The sequence below is a fragment of the Corvus brachyrhynchos genome, unplaced genomic scaffold (genome assembly GCF_000691975.1).
Source record: "Corvus brachyrhynchos isolate BGI_N302 unplaced genomic scaffold, ASM69197v1 scaffold32, whole genome shotgun sequence".
Classification (NCBI taxonomy): domain Eukaryota; kingdom Metazoa; phylum Chordata; class Aves; order Passeriformes; family Corvidae; genus Corvus; species Corvus brachyrhynchos.
In genome coordinates, this window is record NW_008237919.1 from 8,311,200 (window position 1) to 8,335,974 (window position 24,775).

Below are 24,775 nucleotides of genomic sequence, written 5' to 3' on the forward strand. Positions count from 1 at the left end.
ATGTTGCCACCAGTATTCATGTTAGCTGTTAAACTGAGTCTGCATCACATAACAGTGGTTAGAGTATGAGCATAAAAGTCAGAAAGGCTCTCAGTCCTATTAAGAGAGCTATTTTTTACACTGAAAATGTTATTCTGCTACCCATTGACAAAACTGGTTCTGCAGCTATCGCCTTCATTTGTTTTCTTTCATTTCATGTAAAAGAAAAATAAATTTTCTTGTTCAAAATATCCTTTCTTATTACAGGGTCAACTATAATTCTCAAACATTTTCAAAACAATGGCTGAGGAATAACATTCTTTCTTAGTCAAGAGTTAATTTTTGCTTTTTCAATGTAGGAAAAAATATCCAAGGTAAGGTTTCCTAAAATAAAATATTTAAGTGCAGCATGGCTTACAGACCTATTTGATTGTCTGTTGATTATTTAGTAACTGAACAAAGAGTATTGAATTAATATGGAAATTTTCTCATAAATAGATTTCATTTTTTATCATTCTATACTCTATGTTTTAAAGAACACTTGAAATTGATTATATCCAGATCCTTGATACGCTGGGCTGCATAATTACCACTGTTAACATTCTGTGATCAATTACTTAAAGTTATCTATTCAGTCTTCTCTATAAGATTATTTCTATGATATAGCACATAAGGTCAAGAGCTGCAGAACCTAATATTAATATTTGACAGAACATGCTCTCATTTTTATTTGGGGGTATTTTGAAGAATTTCTCTTTTATATTTTTCAAATGTGCCTTGGTCATGTGACTTTGTGTTAACACAAAATATGAGAAACAACTCAGCAAGTTTGCCAAGAACTCCAAGCTGTGGGTACAGTCAACACACATGCCATCAACAGGGACCTTTACAGACTTCAGAGGTGGGAAAGGGTGAACCTCATTAAGTTCGAGGCCAAGTGTAAGGTCCTGCAAGGGGATCAGGACAATCCCAAGCACAAGTACAGGCTGGGGAGGGAATGGATCAAGAAGAACCCTGAGGAGAAGGACTTGGGGATGTTGGATGAGAAGAACAACATGACCCAACAAAGTGTGTTTGCAGCTCAAAAAGCCAACCGTGTCCTGGGCTGCATCAAAAGAATCATAAACAGCAGGTTCAGAGAGGTGAGACTGCACTTGGAGAACTGTTTTGGGGCCCAAACATAAGGAAGACATGGACCCGTTGGAGCGAGTCCAGAGGAGGGCTGCGAAGATGATCCGAAGGCAGGAGCACCTCTCCTATAAGATAGGCTGAGAGCATTGGGGTTGTCCAGCCTGCAGAAGAGGAGGCTTTGGGGAGACCTCAGAGCCTTCCAGCACCTAGAGGGAACCTACAAGAGAGCTGGAGAGGGACTTGTTGCAAGGGCATGTGCTGATAGTACAAGGTGGGATGGCTTGAAACTGAAAGAGGATTAGATTGGACATAAGGAAGAAATTCTTTACCATGAAGGTGGTGAGGCACTGCCACAGGTTGCCCAGAGAGGTTGGGCCATTCTTGGAAGGGTTTAAGGCCAGGCTGGATGGGGCTTTGAGCAACCTGGACTAGTTGATATTGTCCCTGCTTATGGCAGGGGGTTGGAATGAAATAATATTTAAGGACTCTTTCAATCCAAAACATTCTGTGATTCTATGAATTCAAAGACAACAGTGGTTAAGATGCTTTGCTTCTGGAAAATCATTAAACCTGTCTAAATAAATTCACAGAATAATAGAATAATTTAGGTTGGTAAGTCCTCTAAGATCATCATGCCATTAACCCAGCACTGCCATCTTCACCACTAACCAAATGCCACATCCACATTTTTAAAAACTTTCCAGGGATGATGATTACCACAGTTCCCCACATACTCTGTTCCATTACCTGTCTACTCTTTCAGTGAAGAAATTTTTCCTAATATTCAACTAAATCTCCTCTGGTACAACTTGAGGCCATTTCTTCTCATTCTATCATGTTACCTGTAATGTTTCCCTCATCCACTAAGTGGATCACATGATCACGAAAGGAGATCAAGTTGGTCAAGCAGGATCTGCCTTTCATAAACCCTTCATAAACCACAATGGCTGGGCCCAATTCCCTGGTTGTCCCATACATACATACCAGGATGGCGCTCAGGATGATCTGCTCCATGACCTTTCCTGGCACTGAGGTCAATCCAAGAGTTTCCCCAGATTCTCCTTACAACCTTTCTTGTGTATGGGTATTACATTTGCTAACTTTCAGTCCACTGTGAGTCAACATGGTTAGCCAGGACTGCTGGTAAATGACAGAGAGCGGCTTAACCAGCCACTGATTTAGCAATATTGATAATATCACTTACATACAATTGTCAAAATTAATATCAAATAGGAAACATACAAAAAAACACAATTGGGGATCAGTATAGAAATGTTTGTCATTAAAACAAGAAACAGTAGAATAAGACAGAAATAAAAATCTTAAAACTAGTATAATATGCCTTTTCAGATTGAAGATCATATTTCTGTCGGAACTATCTTCAGGATCAAACTATCCTTGCTAAGATTTCAAGTTGCAGGAAAAAGTATTTTTCAACACATAACTGATCCTTCAATTATTTTTAATCAGGTCTACATCTAGAATGGTAGCCAGTACAAAATAGTACATTGTAGGCTTCAGCAAAAATGTCAATGTATAATTGCACTACACCTACACCACACCTGCTGATGTAGTTAGTCATGTTTTACAGTCCTCAAATAGAACAGCTTAACAGAAATACCATACAGAAATGTTTACACTTTTAATTGGCAATTTTTCTCTGATTTTTATTTCAAAATCTTCCTCTAATATCTACACCTGATCCTACATGTATGTTTTGTTATTATTGATTATTTTTGTAACATCATACGAGATGGTGCATTATGAACAAGAATTATTTGCAAGAATTTTTCCAAAACTGTTTAGAATTACAAAGGATACCATAATATTCTTCTCAGTATCAAAGAACCCTTTTTCAGAGATGGACAAAGTCATGCAAAGGCAAATCAAACATCTGCATAGCATTTCCAAAGGCTGTCAGTATTATTTCTGATAGCTTCCTTCCTAACAGTCCTTTCTACAGGGCTTATATAATACTAATTATATAAAACCTTTTCATAATCACTCTCTCAAGCCATAATGTTTGATCAATAGGGTTTAACCTTAGTTCATCTAAATTTAGCACAAGGCCTCTCTCTGATCTGTTTCCAACACAGTCTCCCCAATATTTTTCTCCCAGCAAATGATAAGTTTATTTTAAATCACTTGGCTTGTTCTCTAGGAAGAGGAAAGTCAGGATATACAAATTATTTAACAGTTATGATGAGGTGAGAGAGGAATAGAACTATATTAATATATATGTGAATGTATCTTGATTCCCCAAATTATATTTTGTACACACTTGCTGATTCTTTTTTCTATTTAAATTCTACACAGATGTCTCCTAGCATATTTGTTTTACCAGTTTATATACATGACTTATTTACAAATTAATTTATAACACTTCTAAACCTAGTCCATAGTGTCAAATTCACTCTCCAATGTCTCAGTGGAGAGCTCATAGATTTCATAATTTATTTAAATTTAGGGATAAGGAAAATACTTTTTTACATTTTAAAAAATATATATCAAATAAGTTGTTAAAAAAATAGTCCAAGTGGTAAATAACAGGTAAACTTATCCCAGTTTAACATGAGAATAACCTGAATCTGGTTTGCACATTGAGATGAAGCAGGACTGCATGTACAAGAAATCTAGGCAGAAAAATACTCTCCCATATTACAAAATACTACCATACAAATGTTCATTATACATCTTATGTTAGTTATAATACTTGCTCCACTATCCCTTCATTGTAAATTTATACCTATGGCAAAATATGTAAATTATGATTGCTTTTGGTTCATGGGCAGCTATGTGTATTTGTCTCAAAACAGGGATGGATTTGGCCCACAAATCTCAGAATTTTTTTTTCATGTTTTAAACATAATTAATTAGATACTCTTTGAATTTCTGTATATGTCATATGATTGAAGTAAATTGATATAATTGTTTCCTACTGATACAAATAACCAGTTCAAGAGAAAACAGCTACGTACACTTATACTGCCAGAAACTATAACATGTTTTGCTTGTAGAAAATCTTAGTTAGATTAGAATTTCCCATGCTAATTATGTTCTACTAATCAGAAATAAATAAAGGCAATATATAAAGGTCACCTGACATGGAAGGCTGTTTCAGTTTGCATTTTTACATTCAGTGGCGCAGGAACACAAAGCACATATTCAGGATATTAAATTAATTTTCAGATTTTTAAAATCTCAGCTTTTAGACTATTAAAGGCTGTCTTTCCAGAAATTTTTGGTTTAAATTTGCAACACTCTTTGTGAAAACAATTACCCAATAATAACAGAAAGTAGATTTGTTCCAGAGAACTCTGAACGCTGTGGTTCACAGTAAGGTTGCTCAGACCCTTGAGACTCATGTTGTAGAGTCCCTCAGCATAGGAAATTTCCTCAGATATCAAGGGTTTAAAATTAAAATTATTAGCTAATGAAACAGTATTGTGTTCTTCTGCATTGAACACTACAAGAAGCCTACATGCAGTCAGTGGAGTAGCAGTGCAGGGTGCAGCATGCAAAGACCCATGATTTTTTGCCTATGAAATCAATAGGGTGCTCTCAAGCTGGAGCATGGATAGCTGGGAGTGATGAGGAAAGGCACAGAGCTGGAGCACCCACATCTCTCAGGGAAGGAGAAGTTTGCAGCTGTGGAAAGCACTCCCTGAAAGGGGAAGGGCCTAGTGACACACATGGCTGGTCAGAGGGTACAGTTAACTGTGAATACATGGTGGAGAGCACTAGACTTTTGAAGATTCATTATAGAAGGTATTTGAAAAGGTGTTTATGAATATTTTTACATGTCTAGTATTGTTGTTTATCTGTTATATTGCTCATATTGGACCTGAATTATATCTTGCAGATTCCTTCTTGATTCTGTGTCATTAATAAATCAATATACCACTTCTGTCCTTATTTGTTTTAAACTACATTAATTGAGCAGGTTCTTTTCCCTATGGTAGCCCTCACAAATCATCTCTCAAGCCTCTTTAAAAGAAATAATCTCTGTGATAGTAAGAGTTGAGAAGACAAGACCTATTGCAAACAAAAGCCTGCAAAAGGGTTGGTAGAGGGGCAGATTTTATTCAGTTCTTCCTGAAAGAAAGTTTAGGAACATTTACACCAGGGTTTCATGCAGTGTTTGCAGATAGACTGAGCTAAGGGAGGCACAAAGCTCCCAGGGAGAGCTATGACTTATATGGATTCACCACCAGAACTTCCCCTGCTGGATCTGACACCTGGGGAAACTTTCAAAACCTTAGGCTTTTGCAGAGAAGATTTTAGAGGCAGACACTACAGCGAAAAAAAATAGAAACTTATCTCATTTTACTGAGTTCATATAGCAAACCTGAAGAGCAGCAGAATCTCCCACTCCACACCTGCTGAAATCTGCTCTAGCTGCAGGTGATAGATGAACCTTTTTGGCAGCACACAATCAAGCGTACTGCAGCAATTCAACCATGATATCAGAAAGATCCATGTAACAGGTCAACTTGTGAGAGAGAAATGTAAAGTTCTCATCAACCTAAGAGGTTTAAAAAACCTTTAAAAGACATTTCTAGCTGTGACTGACAGATGATTTTCTGACATTCACTTTTGATCAATCTGTGGAAATAAATTTCAAGGCCAACATAGTATCAGACCTGAAATACCGTAGTTTATACTATATCATTCAAAGGATATATAGCACCGAGAGTAGCTAAAACGCAGAAGACAGGTTCTCTATAAACATCCATTTTTCCTCTCTGAAATGGCAATAGCCTAACAAGATCTGAATTAAATCATCATGGTTTTAGTTGATAAATGAAAGATTTTCTTTCCAAAACGTTAAAGACCTCTCAAGCCCTTAAATATTCTGTGGGCATAGCAGAACTTGACGCTGTAAATTGCTATAAACCTGTTGGTGTCTTCCCCTCCTGCAAGCCATTCCAAGATGAAAGTTGATATTGAGAGTCCTTACATAATGTAAATGAAAAACAAATACTCACTCCTTCTTCAGGGAAATCCTTAGCAAACAGCAAAGTCAGAGAAAAAGCAACTGAGGCATAAAAGCGGGTTGAAAACAAAGTACAGAGTCCAGAACCAATAAAGAGTGCTATACACAGACATGTTCTTACTCTTCCCTCTCTCTTCTGTGATCTTGTGCCTCACTTTAACCCAAAATCATTCCCTCGGACATCTCCTGGAAAACCTGCCTAATTATATGAAAAGCATTTGTAGCTGAAGAGAATGCTGGTATCTGTTGAATTGTGCTATTTTTAGAGCTGTTTAACTTAGTAGCAATAATAAAATCTTAGGTGAACAGAGAAGAGAGTTGATAAATTGAAAGAAAACCTTTAAATTAATTTATTTAGATGTTTTTATAGTTTGCTAGGACTTCATCCTCTGGCTACCTTCTCCATGTACTTAAGCTGCCCTTTCTGCCTCTATCTCACTCACAGCACTGTTGTTTCTAGGTGACATTTACAATGTCTGTAAGCAAGATTTTCACACTTATTTTAATGGGGAAAAAATCAAGCATGACATATGGGTAATTCAGATAGCATTTACTTCACTGTGGGAAACTCTAACGTCACTTATTACTTTGAACAACTGGGAATATGCCTCCTCCAAACTACCAGCTTGCTAATATTTCAAATTCTATATATCTATGTTTAATCCCTGACTAGGAAAATATCTCTCTTTCTTTTTCCTTGTAATGAGGTTCATACTGAACTGTATTAGTATTATATATGGTCTCAATAATATTGAGACTATTTTAACAGAATAAATTGACTAGCTCAGTGCAATAATGCAGTTATTTACCATACATTACCATGCCAAGAGCAGACCTAGACTCATTCTATCTCACTTTAGGGACCTAAACAAAGAGACTAACCATGGCAGGCTTATTGCCAGTGCAATGAAACAGACACCTTCATGTGGTAAAACAGATCCTAAAGAAGGTGCCTCTTTTTCTGTCAGCTGCCTGAGTTTATAGGGCAGCTCTGTTCAGAGCATAGGCCTCTCAGCTGTGTGTCTAATCATGTACAAGATGAATCTGGGCCTAAGTACCTGTAAACTTTTACATGTTTTGAAAGTTAGTTCTTGGAACAGAAATTTTCTGTGAAATGCCAGAAACTACTACAAGATCACTGCCAACAAATACTGAAGTAAATAGAATTCGTGGAAAAAAAATGGGAGGAAAAGCCATACCAAAACCTGTTTCTGGAACAGGTGGTAGGAAATTTCTTGAGGTATACAAGGAATATAATGATGCCTTGAACAGAGAAAGAGGAGCAAATATTATAAGCAGGATGATAGAGGGCACCTTATATAAAGAACACAGATTTTGAGAGAGGCAGAAGAGTGACTAGTAAGGACTTGAAAGTCTCTCTCTAAGGAGAGAGAAATGGAGACAAAGCTTAAGAAACTTCACAAATGGAGGTTTTTTCTGATTTTGGCCTTAGATAGTAGAAAGAATGCAGTGAAAAGATGGGTAACAATTATTATTTTATTTTCAATCTTTCCTTTGTTCCATGATGAGTTTTTCCAACTTCTCTTTTGTGAACTCTTTTTACCTTGGGCCCTGGCTGTTGGAGATGAAAAAAACCATGCAACCAAAACACTGACAACATTTACAGAAGTTGATCCCGCAGGGAAAAAATCTAAATAGCTTTTTCTGACTCACTTAAGGGTAGGCAGAAATGTATGTTCATACATTTATGTGTATGAACACACTTAACAAGCTGGTTCATGTACCAGAAGCAGTCAAGATCTGCCAGAGCTAATTTACTCTGTGCGTGGGACTTGGGGAAGAGGGAATTTAAAACACAGCTTTAATTAAAGGGAAATTTCCATGTCAGGAAAAAATGGTCTTATCAGAGATATTTCTCAATGTTGCATTTTTGTAAATCATTTCTAGGCCCAAGGAAATGGCTTTATGCGCTGCTTTGCTTTTGCAGCCAACAAGTATTTTCTTGCATAGTTTATCAATGATAAAAAATTACATGTTTAGGTTAAGGAATATTTCTATTAGTAACGGTCTAGTCAGCAACGTGGGCTAATTCATCCTGCTGCTTCATTTTCTGGCAGGCAAATAACATTTAAGTGCTAAGGATTTAAAAGTGAAGTAGACTTTGAGATAAATTTCTCTTCTGAAATGCTATCTTTGATGTAGAGTCTGGTAATGAACATTAGGGGCCTAGACTTAATTCAGTGTATAAGTAGTAAGGATTCTCACTTCAAACATTTTATTTCAGTTCAGCCTACAGTTAGCAAACAACTTTTGATGTTAAGTTAATTTCATATAAAGATATTTGTATTAAGATATTGAGAAATAGGATTTTATTCTCCAGCTGACTTCTTTTCCAGCTGTCTCCACTCATTCATGTTGCCAGATCTGTTGGATTGCTAAGTTTGCTATGGCAAGTCTCTAACAGTTCACTTTCAAGCAACCTGCTCTGATTAGAGCTAGATTATCCCTTGGAAAAGAAGATGGTTTACATTTTTGTTTAGGTACACAGTTTACATTTTTGTTTAGGTACACAACCTGATAATAGATTCCAGGTGCCAGATTGAATGAGAAACATTGGTTTGAGTTTAATTTCTGAGATGGAAAGTTGAAAAAGTTTCTGTAGATTGTTCTCCCCAGCACAGAGTGCTATGCTGTGGGATACCCAGACCATGCATCCCCATAGCTGTGTATAAATTCATTTCCCAGGTGAGAAAATCACGGTACATTATCTTCAGCACCTTATTAAACAGCTGTACTAAATCTGTGAGACAACAGAGCATTTTGACAGTACTCAAAGCACTGGTTCCCTATAGATACACATTTTATAAGGTCACACTATGATAGAAATTTTACTGATAGATAAACTGAAGGGAACAAGCCCTTTCTTATCAAGACTATAAAGGCAAGTAGCAGGTGATAAAATGGAACCTCCATGTTAATTTTGGCAGTCCAAGAGTCAGAGAGTCAAAAAAAATTACTTGCATTCTGGCCTGTAAGTTGTAGACATCCATTCTATACATTTTCTGACCACCCGGTGTTTGGTATTTTTGCATACAACTTTCCCACAGAATTCATATATCCTCTTCTGGCTCATAGTTCTGAAACAAAGCATGCTTTAATGAAGTTGTAGCACTGACACCAACATCATCTAAAGAACATCACTAAGAAGAGGTTGTTCAGATCTCTACATTTTGACTCACAGAGGAGAAAGGCAATTTATTTGTTTAAAAAGCAATCAACTAAAATCTTTTAAATGGGCTCCAAACCTGTTCATTGCTCAGCTATAAAGAATAACATCTAAACTGCTTTCTGAATAAAAGAGTTCTATAGGAGGTTAACAGAAAATCTTGAATGGAATTGCCAGTTCCATCGATTAGATTGAATTTACAATGCCAACAGAGTAAAACCTAATTTTATTTAACTTATTTTGTCTATTATTATTCTGCACATCAGTAGAAGACTAACCTATTTTCTCTCCTATATGATCCTATTATCAGTCAATCAATAATTTTCAAGTGAAAAAGGCAGAATTTCAAAATAGTTTCAATCTTGAATCTTTCAGGTGTCAATCTGTTCTCCTTGGTTTTGATCAAAAGGTAAATAGTGAGGAATGAAACTTTAGAACTGCTTATGTGAGTTAAAAAAGTTGTATAGCTGAAGTCAGCTTCTATTTAACACTGGGCATGACAGACTTCAGACAAACTTTCTCAGAGCAGCACAAATGCAGCATTCATATTTTCACAGTAAATGACAACAAATCATTTCCCCTCAGGTCTTTAAAGTAAAATGTGCATGAACCCCAGCTCCTTTACAAAGAAACTAGAATGAATTTCTATTATTTAATCATTATCATGCTTTTCACAGTTTCAGAACTGAAAGGTAGATGAACAAGTAATTATTAGTCAAATATGAGGGTTGTGGCTTTGACACTGGCTAAAGGTTGAACCAACCACTCACTGACTGCTCCAATATGCTACATATTCTTAAGTATTACTGAAACAGTACAATTCAGAAGAAAACCAATGTGGTTTGTAGTTGTAGCATGAGAGGAAACTTTCCAGAAAACAATCTTTTCATTTTCAAACAATTCTGTCTGTTAAAATTTAACATTATTTGTAGAATTATCAGTGAGTTAGGAGACTTATTCAGAATTGTATGTTAGCCTCTAATCACAGAGGAGAGATGAAAAAGGTTTACTATAATTTCATTTTTTCCTGCTTTTATCAGCTTCTTTATTTCTCAAATTGCAGCATGCAATGCAACTGCTAGCCTTTCAAACCTAAATGTTTTGGGTTTTTTTCTTATAATGGTAGATCTATTTGAGAGGACTTTCCTACTATGTGAACACCATCTTGGTTTGATACACAACAAGTTTTCCATTTAGAGAGATGAAATATTCCATCATGTTAGCTTCCCAGTGCAAGTAAAATGTGAACACACTGGGATTCTATTCTTTTCACAGGTTAATCTGTTATTCCATTCTCAGCTTTAAAATATTTGTCTGGATTGCAACAGATCTATCAATAGATAAAAATACAACATTTTATTATTTTTTCACCAACAGACAAATATCTGACTAAATGAACACCTGTTAAAGCTATAAAAATAGGAAGGAAGAGATACAAATATACTTAAAAATTCAGTGGTTTCAACTTCCATTTAAAATTTATTCTTCAGTAATTACTTTTCATATTTTAGTCTCTAACACTCAAGTCACTCACTCAGGTAAAGATACTGCTTAAAGCCTGAAGTAGTAACAGTTGTAGTACACTGAATAGTATCCTAAATATTTATAGTTCTAGATAACATCACGGGTATTTTTTTGCATATAAATGAATTTTAATTATTATAATATATCGTCCATTTTATACTGCTACACCTCTATTGCAACCATAGAAAATACTGATGTAAAAAAATTATGCCAGCTTTCTAAGACAGATGATCCATTGTGATCCAGCTGAGTTTCAAGTGAAATTCTCATCTAATAAAATCTCAGATGATCACTTGTGAAACTCTCTTTTTTTTCCTTCTTTTTTCTTCAAGTTGCTCGTTTTTCTGAAGTAGTTCAACTCCCTCTTTCAAAACACTGTTATCATTGTCCTTATGAAACAGGTGATAGAATTTATACTGCAGAGTAACAAGATAGTTGTAACATCCTTAATGATCTGAACATGCATATTCTGGGATGCTCTTCTCTCTAGTACTTTTAAATCTATGGAAGTTTTCTTTTTCCAAATATGAGCATAATAGAAAAAGGGGAAGTGAGAAACAGGTAGAGCTAAATGGTAAACTGGGATTCATCATCAGTCCAGTTTGAGGCAGGTTCAACAACTTTTTGAATTATGGCAAATTTAGTCTCTAAGCATGTTGTTCAAATATTAGTAATTAATTATCATATTATACATTTTGAGCCCATGGAGTGGACACATACTGTTTCAGGCAGCAAGCAAACACAGAACAGAGGGGATGCTGTAGCTGAAGTGACAAGAAGCATCTTAAACCTTTTTAATATAATCTTTTATGTGGCATTAGGACATAGCAACCTGACAGTGGGGTGGCTGTGGCTTTTTGTAATCATCATGGCAAAAAGAGTGCAATTACATCTGTGTATACACAGCTCCATCTAGATTTCAATCTACCCAGAACTGGATTTTCCAACAACATATCCAACTGCCAAAATAATTTGCTCTAGGAAAGAGTAATGTGCTCATTCTCCAGGGCAAGTGTCTTGTTTCTACAGCAAGAGGAAACTCCTGTGTCCTTTCACCACATCTGCAACTTTCATACAGGCTCAACCACCCTGTACTCCATCCTGTACAACCATCCCATACTCTTTCTCCTGTGCAAGCTGCAATATTCCACAAGATCAGCAAAGGAGCCTTGCAACTCAAACTGTCATTTCATAGAGTCTCTTTGAATTTCTGGAGCAAACCTTCAATAATTTATAATTTTAGAAAACAGATACTATTAGAGAATATTCTTCTAGGGATGTATCTCTTTGGTGCTTAAACATATTTAATTAAATTGCCCTGGCTTTAAGCCTGAAGTGCTAAATATGATACTGCTTTCAAATTTTCATGAAAGCTGTTTGAAAAATCTCATCAGTGGACAAGTAGAGATTATTCTTAAGAAGTAGCCTTTCTTTCCAAGCACATGGCTGAACTATTCCAGGAAAGCAGTTTATTATTTGCTAAGAAAACCAGAGAAGATACGAATATGACAGGACCAGGATGAAATCCATCTGCCATTCAAGTGGAACAGAGGTTGCCCAGGGCTCTGTGCTGCCTCAGTTTGTGCACTGGTGCATTCACAGGCATTACCTGTAGAAAGTATATCTGTGTTTCCCAACAGAAATCATAGGCATATAGCAAAAGAGTGTGGAGAATACATAAAACTGAATATATGAAAGCTGGACAAGAAAGGCCGGGGCCCCATTACAAAAAAGCTTCCCCTTACCAGCCACAGCTCTTATTAATTATTGGTGTAGGAGACAGTAGACACAGACACACATTTTGTTGAGCCTTTCTTAGTGATTAGAACCATTTCTTCTTGCACTTCCATTAAGTCCATTATCACCAAATTTGAGCAAGTTCCAAACATTTTATTTAAACCTCTACATATACATGGATTGGGAGGGCTGATATTTTTGCTGCACTACTGTAGTGACTAGTGACTCATAACATGGTAGACAATAAAAATCATAATCTCTAACAACCTATAAATAAGACTTCTTGAACTAAGCAATGTAAACCTCATTTATCCATGGACCTGAGGCTACCAGCTCTAGAGGCACAGGTTTGCAGTAAGCTGTAGGAACCTTGGGCTCATGAGAGTTCCTGCCTGCCACACACACTGCTGGTCCTTACATGCATGGCACACAATCAGTGGCATGGACAGATGGATTTGCAGCAGACTAACCTTATAAAAACATGAAATAAAGGAGAAAGGGGCCTGGATAAAGGAGGTTGCAGTTGGCTTGGCTTTTTCCTGTAATCACAACCTTAGCAAAGAACAGATTTTAAAATCTGGGGCCAAAAGAGCGAGAACATGAGTTTTGGATTAAATTATCTAAACATGAGCACTTTGGAAATTAAACTCTGGATACTGACCCCAGATTTGCAACACAATAGAAAGTAATTATACCCACCTTCCTCATTCATAAATTCATTAAGTATGTGTGTAAATCAGGTATAACAGCATTAGTTTAGTGAGGTAGCTTTCTCCCTGCTATATAAAGTGTTCCCCTCCCTCTGTAAAGCATTGTTTGAAAGTGGTTTCTAGTAGAACTGAGAGGGTACATGACAGAGAGCTGGCTGAAATTAAAGTTTCACAGCAAAGGTGTAAAAAGATTTTTGAAATTAATCCTGTGCTCTAGGACACATTGCTTACATTATTTACGTAAAATGTCAGGATACTTGTAATACAATCTAATGCTACTGAGCTGAGCATAGCCAGTGACTTTTGCTGACTGCAGCAGTGGAAGATGAGCAAAGCAGACATTAAGATATAGACAGTGAAAACTCCACTACAGGGGAAAAATAAAGGAAAAATGAGAAGAGGCAGAGAGGCAGAGAATATAGATCACAACTGTTTTGGAGAGAGCATTCAGAGTTCTAAAAACATAAAAGTGAATTTATCACATAAAACAGGATAAGCAAATGAATCTACGGATGCACGTCTTTAAACAGACTAAGCTTGAATATTCCTATTGAGCAAGCAGGGAAAGGACTAAAAGATCAGGACTGGCTCCTGAGAGAGTGGCAGAAAGGACAGAATCAAGTTAGATTAGGACCACACATTTTTCCTAAAGGGCCTGGTGAGGCAGCAGAAGGGAGGGCAGTAGGGACTGCAATTTCCCATGAAGAAGAAAGGCAGAAGGCATTCTGCAGCAGTGCAATGGTGCTTGCCCTGAGTACCCTTTCAGACTGGAGTGGAGGTTGTGGAAGGTAATGACAGCAGAGGTCTTAAACTTGCATGTTGGTCAGAGAAGCAGCAGACGTACCAGCTGATGGGGAGAGGAACTGTTTTCAAAATCTATTGAAGGGATTAGCAGACACAAAAATAGAAAGGACCATACCAGGACTTCAGAAAGAGCAGTAGAATTAGAATGAACAGCTGAAAGTGTGAATGAGAGAATTCAGGTTCAGGTAGCTAGAAACAGTATGAGAAGATTATATTTCGCCTTTCCCCCCCAGTGCTTTCCAGCTTCTATTCATAACTGGACAAAAGAAAATACAATTTTTAATACCCATTAAATGGACAAATTTCCAGTTTGTTGATTATAATAGTTTTATGTCAACATTTATCTTTAGTTTGCTTTACAAAGTAATCAATGCTCCAAGAGCTACAAAGGATGTACAATTATAAACCACTGCAATCCTTATTAGTAGAAACAATGTATCAGATATTTGATAAAGATAAAACTCATAACTGAACAGTTTCATTAGAAATTATAAAAATCATTACCATGATAAAGTAGAGAAATAACATGAGAGCCACACTATAATTCTGATATTAGCTGGCAATGAAAAACAGAACAGCAAAATTCCAATTGTATGTCAGCAAGTGGACATACAGTTTCCTGGTTTCACCAATAAAAATATGAGTGTGCTTAATTTGGCTGTTGACATTGTGATCATTATTCAAGATATAATGGAACTCAACCTCTTAAGACAAAAACAAGCTGATATACAATGAAAGCTGCCAAAAAACCATGAAAATATAAATACATACACACAGGAAAGAGAAACAAAACTATTTTTCTTGCCGATTTGAGAAGAGAAATTAGTTGCTCTGTGTTTTCTGAGCTTAATTTTGTTTTCTCCAATCCCTTATCCTTATTCCTTCAAGGACTCACTTAGGTGAAGTTCTGAAAGATGTGGAAGATACAGAATTCTGCAGAAATTGTCAAGAGTAAACATAAACTTGAAATCTGGTGGCCCTAGAAATTCTCATTTTAGGTGACCAAGCCTTGCTAAACATGCTGTACATTAAATTCCAGACCACCTCATCTGACATGAATGTGAAGTTTATCTGAATTCTTCAAATATTCACAAGGGAAAAAAAGTTCATAAACACGGAAGGATGGAGATTTGGTCATTTAAAAGAACTGAGTTTGCAGTATAAAAAATTGTCTAAACTCACCTTTCAGCATTCTGTAATGGACTAAGAAATTAAAAAAATATAGGCATATTTTTCAAAATAATTTATATCTATATAAAAATGAAACTACAGATTGCTGGAAAAGAGACAGGAAAAATTTGAAGCAAATATTGTCATAGTGTTATCCTGATGAAAATATAATGCAATCCATCTAACTATTAAGTTACACTAGCAGGAAATATTACTAGGAAAGGGTAATTTTTGTGAGAATTTTTACTCTTCTTTAAAATTCCATTTAAAACAACTTTTTAAATCAAAAAGATGATTTTATGTATGATTCCTACCCCTCCCTTAAAAACAATTATCGATTATTTTTTTCATTCCTTTTAGGAGATCTTAATACGTTTACCAAAGCAGAGATAAACATTCAACTACACATTGTGTTGAACTCTTTGCATTGAACTCTATTTAGAAGCAACAGAAAAAATATGGCATGTTTTCTACTTTTGACATCTTGGTAAAAAAATCAGCTATGGAATATGTAAAGAAAAAGAAATGCAAAAATTCCAGTAAAATAATTAGTCCTATAGTAAAATCATTGCAATGTTTTCTTGATGAATAGTTCTGGCTTCTATCTCTATTTTGGGAAATTCTGTCCACATGAAGAACAAATACAGCAAGTTACTTACAAACAAGCAAACAAGAAAATTAGGCAATCTAAGACTTTCTCCTTTAATAGATTTTATCCTTGAAATGGGAGTAGGATGACAAAGAAATATCTTGTTAAGAAAATTTTGCAATTTCTAAAAATTAAATAAACCTTCAGTTTTCATCACCTAGACCATATACAGGCAGTCAAATAGAAAGTGTTGCATTTTATCTTTCCAGTATTTCCCACTATAACAAAACCTAGGAAAATCTTGATTAGGTCTTAGGTTATACAACTTTGAGAATATTTTGCAGTCATCCAGGCCTGATTCCTTACTTTCCTTTTGGAAGTCTTTGCCTCCAACCTCAAAGCTATGGACCCAATTCAAAGTTTCCCAACAAGATTCAGCATCCTTTCTAGTGGATGCCCAATCCATGACATTGGTTTGAAAAGGAAATAAGTGACAGACATTGTAACCACATTCCTGTTTTAGGAGCCTGACCTTATTCTCTTTTACAAGACTAAATCCATAGCATATGCAAACTTCTATTATTTCATAATTTTTATTGCAATAGAATAACTTACATAGAATAGTGTTCTTTAACCAGTAACTACATTTTCTACCTGCTAAATGGATTTTCAGAGGGACAGCTTAGGATCTTCATAGGCATCTATTCCCCTGGACTGAGTAAACATAGAGACTTGATCTAAGAAGGACAAAACCATCTTTGCTTCCCTCTGAGAGCTGGATGATTAAATTGCAGACACAATAAAACCTACATCAGGGATATGAGATCCCAAACATCTTTCTCATCTAATTGTTCTGAGGTTAGAGGCTACAAATTTCAAAGCTCTATGGGGTTGCATTTGGAATATGAACAAATATACCATTCCTTCAGTTGTTTAGGAATTACTATGAAACTGTTCCTAAAACACTGAAGAATGAACACAGAATTTTGCCTTGAAACCTTTCTTACTTGAGCAACTCCACTTGACAGGAATGAAAACATTCACATGAGCAACCTATGAGACCAATTGAAGCCAATTTAGAGGAACAAAGAAAATGTTGTGGTTAAGGAAGATGTTTACTTCCATGTGGTTCCACTAAAAGGACAATATTGTTCCTCTTGCCTAAGGTATATGTAAAAATAAATCAATGTGTTTCTTGAAATGCTCTTTTTATAACAATAAGATTTTTGTTTGTTGGCATGGTTTTGGTTGCGTCAGGCATGTAAATCTCACTCCAACATTTTGGACTGTAAGCAGGTTAAACTGTACTTAACATCTATTCCTTTACCCATGGATTGGTGTTCAAATGGAATTTAGAGAGAAAGCTGAAAAAGAGCAAGGCATTTTGTCTACTTATGGTTATCTCTAACGAGATATTCTCAACGACTATTATCAGAAGTTGGTCTTTATGTACTTGTAATTCTTAACATGTAAAATGTGTTCTAAAGGATGACTCTTAGCATAAATAATGCATAACTTAATAGACAAAAAATAGTCTCAGGTGGTTTTGATGGGGAGTTTTGTCAATATTGCAAGATAGATTTTCTTAAAGCAGACTTAGTAGCAGTAGTTAGGCAGGTTTATTTTTTGAATTTTTTTTGCTAGCTTTCTCTATCCTTAGGGGGAAAAACATGCAGAAAGACTTATTACAGTAGATGTTATCATTTCCAAATCTAATAGAAACAGTTTGCTCAGACACAGGATTCAGAGTAAAAATGTTTCATTCTCAAAAGAACTGACATTCTGTTGATAGGAATTTCAATAAACAAACAAGCGTTGCTTTTTGATAGCCCTCTTTCTATACAGTAGTATTTCACTGCAGAGGCAGAGCTCTTTACAGGCTCACTACTGTGAATGAAAAAAGATGACAGTCAGATTAAAGGCTTCCAAGACAAACTTCCATTTTATGTCAAGATAAAAGCTGGTGAGTTTTATTTACAGTTCTGTGTCCTTATTCAGGGCATTCATGCTAATCTGGACATATGATTAGAAATGTTGAACTGAAATAGTTGCTGCTTTTCAGACCTCACCTTATCTCTAACTTATGTACATCCTTGAAGATATTCTTTATGTTACAGAACACCATAGATATAAGTCTACTGAAATCACTTCCTTTTCCTTGAAGTAATATTTACAGAAAGTTCTATATCTAACACAAAAAATACATCCAAGGTTTCGTCTGTTAAGCAAAAGCCCTAAAACATTCACTCTGTATACTAGCTCCTTCTTTGCTTTAATCTAGAAACGCTTTCACAAATACAGATTGTCTACAAGAAACATCAGTTTTAAATAGACCATGTTCAGACAAACACATTGAATTTGCACGAGAGCATTCCTGGAAGTTTGACATACCTCCCTCTTCCACATTTTTTTCATATATTCCTACCCTTTTGTTTTATTTACTCATAGGCAGGCTAAGATTCATACCACCCTTTATGGTATGACAAAAAATGGACCAATACTTTGCTGGTAATTCTCTGAGCACAACAGATACACACAGTCATTTTTTCTCCCAAGGAAACAACAGTTAATAGGTTGCAGAAGGGGTCTCTTGACAAGACTTCTCAATTTTTATTTCAAACACTGCTTAGGAACTCTTTTATGATGTGTGGTACCATAGACGCCAGCAGGATCAAGACCCCATGATTATAGTTAAATAGGGATAAGCTACTACTGCAGTATAAGACTGTAAAAACTCCACAGGTAAACGAACATAAAAACCATTGGATGAGAGACAAGAAAAGTAAATATGTAGCATGTTAGCTTGCAGTCACTTGCATCTTGTTTCTGTTGCTACTACAGAACCATTCATAAACATGCAAATACACTGTACATGTATGTGAGAGATTCGGCAGTGAGAAAATGCTGTCTCTCAACTATGTAGAAAGTAAAAGGTTTTTTTAAAATGTCTAACTGAAGTATCTGTTTCAATAAATATTCCTCCTATATCTTTAATTTCAATTTTTACATGTCTCAGAAGCCAAAAAATGCATCTTGTCAATGCTGCTAACTACTATATAACACCTAAGTGGCATGAGAAGTACTGTGAGTTACTACTGTGTACTAATCAAATTTTGTCAACCATTCATAACATATGGTATTATAATTATGTCAAATATGTTTACAAAAGATGTGAACAGGTGCTAATGCTTGTGTTCCAAATGTTGACAGTCCTTAACAAGATGTTCTCTGTTTACCAAACTGTGTCCCACAGACAAGGCAAGAAAAGGACTATAAACTAGTGCCAAAAATTTTTCCAAGTGACTTAAATTTCTTACCAAACTTTTAGGAAACTTGTTTTTTTCAATCTAATTTGGTATAACAATAGTCAGGATCCCACATTATGTATTAAATATAAAAGTAATTTCTGAATAGTATTATTCTTTCCAATTCATAAGGTGAATGTAGTATATATCTACTGCTAGTACTTTTATCACTAATTATTATTATTACTAACATTGTGCTGGATTCTAGAAGCCCTGCCAGATGTGACAGTCACAAAGCAGCTATCATATGTTCCTATACATAAAAGACAGTTTGTCTACAGAGTTCAAAATCTCAGAAAGATGCACAAAAATGAAACATAAAGAAAAGGGAACATAATGAAATGATGAAACATTTCAAGAGAAAGAGCAATTTGGAACAGCTTTGTCCTAGAACAGTGAGGACTTATTTTTATAATATAACTCCTTTATCTTTAATAGTGTAGTTGCCTAAAATATCTATTGAACAAAAATAGACAGAAATTTCCAGTAAGACAGGAAAGGTTACGGTACAAATACAATTATTACAAAATTAGTTTGCTCTCATTTCTGTTTCATCTAGAACAGTAAGTATCAGATATGGCTCAGTTGCAAACACCTTCTAGTAGCAAGTAACAGAATGTGTAACTATTCTTCTTAAGAAGAGTGTACAACGCTATTTCAGGCGTGTTGAATATTTTATTGTAAACCATTTAGATACCATGCTTATAGGTACAATTACAAAGGCAAAGGAATGGGCTGCCTTCTCTCTGTTTAAAGAATTGTTTTAAATAAACTGTCATTGACTCTAAATCATTTCCATTCTTTCATTCCGCTGTCATTGCTTTGCTTAAATCATTACCCCTTAGAAATGATATGTGATTCACTTGTATTAAAGGTTCCAGGTCAGGTTAAAAAAATAATCAAGTGTTTACTGTAATTAAAAGGAAGTGTAAATTCTTAATTTACACCCACATATGTCAAACTAAGGATTTTCTAATATGTTGATTACTTCAAGTGGCATTTTTTTCACTGTTTTAAAAAAGATTTTAAAGAATGTCTAAAAGAAATTGCTTCCCTCCATGAAAACCTCTCCAGTGTGGCATTCAAATGTGTATTCTGCTCAGTATTCACATGAAGCTGCTGTAAGCCTTTGTGGAACAGGACTGACAGCACATTGTGGATTTCTGGTTTGCATTATTTAGGTGATGTAATTCATTATTTCCACCAGTATCTAGTAGTGGTTAGGATATGAGAAAAATGTGGAGCTCAGTTCAAACATGGCCTGAGCCAAAACAGACAAAGAATACCTGTAGAACATACAAATATTGCCAAGATATCTGGCTGAGGAAGTTCATTTGTCATTACTTCATAGTGTACATAATTTACAGCTGGTTTTAAGCCCTTGCTGAGAAAAGTGAAAAAATACTTGGTATACCACTCTATCACATTGTGACATTTCTGTTTAAAATTGAATAGTAGCATAGTCCTCTGCAAATAGATCATCTCAGATTTTTTCTATTACAAAATACTCAGAACATCTTAAAACTGCTTATTAATTGAAGCATGTATAATTTCCTCAGCTCCCTTTGAAATCACAGCCCGAGGAACAGATGAAATTATTTTCTAAAACAACAAATGCAGGCAGTGTTTACCCATCCGAATGGCTGGACTGATTTAGCACATGGTCTGCTTCTCTCTGTGCTATACTGCTATGATTGAGTGACAACACAGTTTTGTGCAATTTCTTTCATTGTAATAGAATATTTTTAGATAATCCACCATTCCCTACAAACTTGTCTTCACAGCAGTGTTAATCTAAACTTTCTCCTAGGTGTTCCCCAGATGTTCACATCCATGAGATCTGATCCAAATGTCATGGTAATTTAAAGTGCAATCACAAAAGAGAACTTTCAACCTTAATCGTAATTTAGGTAAACTATCTGAAAGATGTATGATGTTTGACAATCTGTAAACTGCTTCTCTTAATTCAGAATGCATTTCTGAGCATAGAGGCAATGGACTTCCTGTCAAGACTGTAAAAGGAACAAAATTTAATTCAATTCTACTTCCTTCACCTATAACTATATTACATAAAACCAGCCACAGCAAAGGTGCATCTCTTTCAGCAACCTGTTCCATAGCTCTTGATCACTGCTGCCATCTCTCATGTCAAGCAGCCACCCCATCCATCTCCACTGACTGTGCTTGTGGGGACCAAGAAGAGTGGTTTGAGCTAAATTCTGCCTTTGCTTCATCGTCTGTGATACCTTTGCCATGCTGCCTGAAGCTACAGACAAAAGGAGAACAATGTATAGAGCAATACATTCATTGTGCCAATAAGAACTCAGAAGAGGATGCTTAAGCTTCCAGACAGTGTTAAATTTTAAACTGGAAATTGCATTTACACAGACCTGAGTAACTAAACAAAAGGCAGGTTGCAATACTCTGTAACATGAAACATTTCAAATATTTTACGAATACAAAATTATTTATCATTACGACATCCATTCTTAAGGTGACAGGAAATTTTAGTCGCATGCATTAATAGGAGATCATTCAGACATCATCAAAATGCATTTATTTTCTTCTGAATTTGAAAAATATTCCTGTTTTTGATAGAAAATAAGAATAAGAAAGAGGCAATCTATTTTTAACTAGAAATCAAAGGAAATAAAAAAATATTATGGAGAAAAATTAACTCATCTATATATGTATCTTTGTATACTTTTTCCCTGGAAGCTCATTCTCCTTTCAAGACAGAATATTTAATTTTAGATCAAACTAAAGAAAAAACTCATTTTTTGCAATAAAATTTAAAGTATATTGTTTAAAATAATGTTCGTTAAAACTAATTAATATGATATAAAATATCATTCCACTGTTCCTACTAAGATTACTTCTTTGAGAACTCAATAGATTACAAATACATACATTGATTAATTCATAGCAATTACCTAAATATTGCTAAAAGAATTTAAGGAATAGTTAACTTTTTTTTTTTAATTCCCAAAAACATTGAAGGAAATGTGTATGAAAAAAATGTTACCAAAAAGCATCCAATATAATAAAGCCAAAGTTTATTATCTGTCTTCCTCTCAACAGCATTAAAAATTTTTAACAGGTGATAGTATTGGAAAGGTGAAAGTAAGTGTATAAAAAAAGAAAATCAGGAGGACCGAAGAGGTGAAATTGCAGGACAGGTGGAGGAGCAGATAATAACTGTCTAGAATACTAGAGTGGAGGTGAGTATGCGTATAAACAACTAGACACAAAAAAGACCCACAAAATTGAAGTACTTTTGACTAGTATTATTTTTAGCATGAGTAAATTTTGGTCAGTCCTGGGTATTTCAATAAACACCAAAATGCAGACATTGCATTCTGCATTAGCATATGCTATAGATATTCTCTCCAGAGCAGATAACAAACGAGGTAAATGTATACCCTAGATGTATTCTCAACTAGCTCTGGTTCAAGCCTGAATTTTATCCAAGAAGTAGCATGAGAGTTTCTCTCTGATTTTCTTTTTCCACAGAAATTGCCTTCAGCTTTTTACACCTCACCCTTTACACAGACAAGTGCTCTCCCTCGCTTTCCCTCTGTCTGTCTCTCCTTCGCTCTTTCCTGCTACATGCATTGGAAAACAACTTTTTCAGGCTGATGTTCTTAGTATATTTTACCTCTGAGACTGGCACATTAGTAGATGTCAAATGGGCCAAGTCACAAAGCATTTCTCATAGTCCTAATTGGCTGAGTCTAACCTATACCATCAGCCCACCTCCACAGAAGCCATTTCAGGGATGATTCTTCAGACAGGCAGCCTGTGTTTAAACCGATCCCTCTGGTCAACTAGGAGAAAAAAAACAGGAAAAATAAACACTGTGGTTGTTCTGGCAGGCTGGTTGCCTACCACACTTACGACTTTCTGAAATTCCTTTGAGAAATGTCTTATTTTATTTTCCATTTAGCTCAAGATGAGAATTTCCCATTTTTAGAGGTTTCTTTTCCCACTGATATCAAAGCTTCCCTGTGCCAACAGACTATTTTTACACCATAATATACCTGTTAAGAAACGTACGTATACTTTTCTCATATGTCTCAAATAACAAATTGTCATTGCAATTTAATACCTGACATTATATAAGTGTATCCTGCTTTTCCAAGAGAAAAAAGGGTGTTGTTTCACTGCTGTCTGAAGCCTGTTGTAATCTCAGGCCATAATATGACATGCTGATCTTAAAAGTCACACACATAAAGTATTATCAGTCTACTAGTCTTCCCTCCCTGTCAGACGTCTGGAAGTTCCTGCAATATTAGGAATTCACACTTTGTGCAAATAATTGTCTCCTGTTTTCACAGGAGAAATTTCTTTTATTAGATCAATTAAATTCCACCATCAGTCTAAAAGATACGAAACTGACGAGAAAAGAAGGGCAGAGGACAGCCAGGGCATGGCAGTGAATACAAGCAGCTTTGCCAGTGACTTTTCTTTAAATGTCCCTTCCAGTCTTTCAGGAATGGCCAAATATCCCATTTCTTTGCTTTCATATGGAGATATAATGACTATTTTCACCAGATTCCTCTTACACATAAATAATTTTCAGGTTAAATTCGTGAAAGTCAAAGGGTGAGAGCAAATATAGAAACTGGACTCGTGCAAACACAAAACTTTTCTTCTGGATGAACATACAAAATTTATAAATTTACACCTCACAATACAAATGAGAACCAGGCAGATGGGAAACTTTTCAAAACTAAGGATGAGAAAAATTCAGGATGTTAGTACATCTGTAGAATACAGATTTCAAAACATCTGGTTTTTCCTTCTTCAGACACTCACAGTTTTGATAAAATGTCACCAGAAGAAGTTCAGTAATAGTGGTTTGTAACCAACAAAATGTCCTGTTTTCCTAAACCACTGGGCATAAATTGGATTTAAAAAATCTTTTTTTCCAATTAATCAAGAAAAATTAAATTATAAGTTAATTCTATTTAGAACAACTCACGTAATTATAAGCTCAAATAAAAATACGCTGAAAAAACCTAAAATATGTAACTTTTGTTGCCGCATGGCTTCAAAAATTGTAATTATGTAGTGGAAGGAAACAAATAGAAAGTTCTATTCAGAAAATTTCAAAGTAAAATATTTTGACTTCAATTTTTCCTTTTCACTGTTTTCACAGTTCTAGTCTGTTCTAGTTCTGTGGATAAGAACCATTCTTTCTAACTTTTTTAAGTCTACTAAATCAATTTTGAGACGGATTGACCAATGCATCACTCAATAATTTACATTTGAGTGCATCACTGCCTTATAAACCAATTTTCAGGACTTTGCTTTCCGCTTAATTCTTTTCCTAATGATTCCTGACACTGTATTAGATTTTTGAGGCACAGCTGAATTTTGACCTCATGTTTTCAAAGAAGAATCTACAATAATTCTGTTAATGCTGATTTAGACAGCAGGATGTACATAAAATTAGTAGTTCAGCACTTTCATAATTGGTTCCCTTTAGCTTGCATGTCATCCACTCTTAGTGCTTTCCTACCAATCATTGTATTGATTTTTTCTAAAATCTCTCATATAAAATTAATATTATTCTTGATCTCCACTTTCTGTACAGAATGGTTCTAGTGCAGCAGCAACTTAATTTATAGATATAATTTC